Source organism: Rhincodon typus, chromosome 48 (assembly GCF_021869965.1).
Source record: "Rhincodon typus isolate 14 chromosome 48, sRhiTyp1.1, whole genome shotgun sequence".
NCBI classification, from domain to species: domain Eukaryota; kingdom Metazoa; phylum Chordata; class Chondrichthyes; order Orectolobiformes; family Rhincodontidae; genus Rhincodon; species Rhincodon typus.
The window spans coordinates 5,919,735-5,923,794 of record NC_063379.1 but is presented as its reverse complement, the minus strand read 5'-3'; the positions used below and the strand labels follow the sequence as shown (position 1 = coordinate 5,923,794).

Genomic DNA, 4,060 nt, shown 5'->3' with positions numbered 1-4,060 from the left:
GACCTTATGACCCAAGATGAACGTTGGTATCTTGCAAAAGATCTGAAGCGTGGACTTTGGTGGGAATTATCCATGAATTTTGAACTTTTTAATGGGCAATTTCCCTTCTATACGTGACTCGCTGCAGAAACCTGTAACTCTAGGCGACAGCCAAAGACTTTTGCAAGTTGTGACACATTTTACTTGAATAGTTATCCAGGAAAAGATAGTAAGTATGAAGCTTAGTCTAACTCCTGTGTGATTACAGAACTGATTTCCCAATCACTGACACGAACAGTCTTATCTCCTCAAAAACTTAGAATCATAGAGTCGTACAGGAGGGAAACAGACCCTTCAGTCCAACTAGTCCATGCCAACAAGGTTGCCCAAACTAAACTAGTCCCACTACCTGCATTTTGGCCCATGTCCCTCTGAACCTTTCTGATTCATATACCTCTCCAAATGTCTTTTAAATGTTGTAACTGTACCTGCATCTACCAATTTCTCTGGCTGTTCATTCCACACAAACCATCCTCTGTATGGAAAAGGTTACCCCTCAGGTCCCTTTTAAATCTTTCTTTTCTTATCTTAAAAGTATGCCCAACAGTTTTGAACTCCCCCACCGTGGGAAAAAGAGGTTTGCTATTCACCTTATCTATGCCCTCATGATTTTTTAAACCTCTATCAGGTCACCCCTCAACCTCCTATGCTCCTACGTGAAAGAAATCCCAGCCTATCCTGCCTGTTTTTATAATTCAAACCCGCCACTCCCAGCAATATCCTGGTAAATCCTTTCTGAACCCTCTCCAATTTAATAACATTCTTCCCATAGCAGGGTGACCAGAACTGTATACAGTTCTCCAGATGTGGCCTCACCAACATCCTCAACATGACGTCCCAACTCCTATACTCAGTGGTCTGAGCAATGAAGGCAAGTGTGCTAAATGCTTTCTTAACCACCTTGTCTGTGTGTGACGCAACTTTCAAGGAACTATGTGCCTGAACCCCCCACCCCAGGTATCTGTGTTTGACAACACTACCCAGGACCCTATCATTAGCTGTAAAGTCCTGCCCTTGTTTGTTTTACTAAAATGCAATAAACTCCATCTGCCACTCCTCAGCCTGTTGTTCCAATTGATCAAGATCTCTTTGCGATCTTAGATAACCTTCTTCACTATCGACTATACCGACAAGGAGATGGGTGTAAGGAAGGGGCTGAGAATATTTTTGAAGCACGGCATCTACAGTTATGTCAATGGGATAAAGGAATGGGGATGGGGTGAGGAACATGTTGGGTGTGAGCTTATACATGACATTGGTAGGGAGGCAATCGCCTGAAATGGAATAGAGAAATTGAAGACAGGAGAAAAGTACCAAAAGGTCCATTATATAAAGGGTATTGGTGGAAACTTAAAACAAAGTCGATGAAGTTACTGTACATTGAGCTGATCGAAGAGAATGGCTCAAAGACAGTCATCACAGTCCCGGCTGTAGACAGGTAGCTGGAATAAAGATAAATACACAAAGGCAGCATCACCAGGACTCCGAGAGGTTCCCACACCAACACGGTGTAAGTGGAGATGTCCCAGTATCTACACCCAGCACCCACACAAACATCACTTACAACAGTATCCCTGCACAGGGGCTAGCAGCAGGAACAGTGATGTTATTCAATCCAGGACCAGAGCCGTTGTTTTACACAGGAATTCCAGCAGGAACGTGTCAATGAGCTGAAATAAATCAAGTCCAAATGGGGCTGTGGCACCCACAGGAGATGGCTGAAGGAAGCTGACAGGGATAGGGACTGATGGGTCCTGTCAGGGAAGAGTCCAAGCACTGATTATTTTGTTCAACTCCATTTAACTGAGCTTTACACCAGTTAGAGGAAGATCAATGTGGACAAAAATGTGAATGAAATTCTAGTGATGGGGACTGTACCAAAACTAATGAAACCAATCCTCAATCTGATTGCACCCCGTCACCAGACTTGACTAGCTCTTGAACTGTCTGACTGTCTCCTCGCTCAAACTGACCAGCTCTGACTTAACTCAGGAACTGCCACCCTCCACATCCATCACCCTACCAAACCGCTACTCTAGCTATTTATCTCACCGACAAGCCCACCTTGCCCTTTTTTAAGAATTCGCTCACCAGATGTGGGTGTTTATTGCCCATCTCTAATTTCCTTTGAGAAGAAAGTAGTGTTCTGACTTCTTGAACTGTTGCAGTCCATTCATTCATTTACTCATCCATACATACGCATAGACACAAACACACACCCAAACACTCGTAGCTAGTGCCAAAAGGTGATGTGTCCTCTATTTCCTTTGAAACTACAGCATAGCTACAAAGATGTCTGATGGATGCTACATTTCTCACTTCTGCAGAAGCCAGGCTCAAAAGACACAGCAAGAAATACCAAATAACATAAGGAACTGGAAAGGGTTGAGTAGTTGACAGTCCATTGATTGATTGTTGCTTTGCAGAAGATTCAAGCCAGTATTTTTCACCTAACAAGTAGTTGGTGAGTAGAGTGCGCTGACTGGAAATATCTGGAGGCAGGTACAATTGAGGCATTCTACAGGGCATTGGATGGTCATTTGAATAGAAATAATGTGCAATGGTATGGAGAAAAAGCAGGAGATTGGCACTGGTAATGATGCTCATTTATAAGCCAGTGCAGGCATGATGGGCCAAATGGCCTCTTTCTGCACCATTGTACTTCTGTGATTCTGAGTGATATTAGCCTTCACCACAGCATAAAACCAGCGATAGTGAATTGACAGCCAGTCCACTTTGTTCTTGTTTGACTGTTCTGTTGACTTGGGAAATTGAAATTCTATTGAAAGTGAAATTGGGTGAGGTATATCTCCAGTAATGGGTAACTGGTCAAATCTCATTGCTATTTGTTGGTCATTTATTAATTGCAGTAGACAGTTCCAGTTTGTCCCATTGAATTGTATTTTTACATTACAGAAGCTCTCATTTAACTTCAGCATGATTCCCGCAATATTGGAGATGCAAATTTTGATTAAATTTTGTTTTGACTAAACGTGTTTCTCACTACTTTTGTTTAGTCTCCAGAGCAATGAACTGGGAGATTCAGGAGTGAAGTTACTGTCTGCAGCTCTGAGGAAGCCATACTGTGTAAAATACAGGAACTGGAGTAGGTAGCAGAATGTGTGAGATTTCTATAAAACTAGATGTCTGACAATGTGCACTATTAAATTAGCTGTAATAATGTTACTAATAAAAAGTGTGCAAGTTTAAGTGCATCAGTAACAACATTAATAACAAACAGTGGAGGTGAAATTGGACAAATCTGAAGATATAAAACAGATGGCATCGTATGTACCAGCTCCTGCAAGCCCGCTCAGTATTCAGAACTCTGAATTGATTAAACCTAAAATCCAGCTGAGCATGGTACAGAAGAACCGGGTAATCTCGTATATTCTGCATCCCTACCAGATCCAGTTTCATACCTAAGATAACAAGGTGTAGAGCTGGATGAACACCGCAGGCCAAGCAGCATCAGAGGAGCAGGAAAGCTGACGTTTTGGGCCGAGACCCTTCTTCAGAAATGGGGGAGCGGAAAAGGGTTCTGAAATAAATAGGGAGAGAGGGGGAGGCGGATAGAAGGTGGATACAGGAGAAGGTAGTGGAGTGGAAATAGACAGGTCAAAGAGGTGGGGATGGAGCCAGTAAAGGTGAGTGTAGGTGGGGAGTTAGGGAGGGGATAGGTCAGTCCAGGGAGGACAGACAGGTCAAGGGGGTGGGATGAGGCTAGTAGGTAGGAGATGGGGTGGCTTAAGGTGGGAGGAAGGACAGGTTAGGGAGGCGGGGACAAGCTGGGCTGGTTTTGGGATGTGGCAGGGGAAGGGGAGATTTTGAGGCTTGTGAAGTCCACATTGATACCATTGGGCTGCAGGGTTCCCAAGCAGAATATGAGGTGCTGTTCCTGCAAACTTCGGGTGGCATCGTTGTGGCACTGCAGGAGGCCCAGGATGGACATGTTGTCTGAGGAATGGGAGGGGGAGTTGAAATGGTTCACGACTGGGAGGTGCAGTTGTTTAGTGCGAAC

General features: G+C 44.0%; 1 pseudogene; it reads left to right on the top strand.

The window, feature by feature from the left end:
• The first annotated feature begins 1,403 nt into the window (after positions 1 to 1,403).
• Positions 1,404 to 4,060, top strand: part of LOC109933297 — a 97,408-nt pseudogene continuing 94,751 nt past the window's right edge.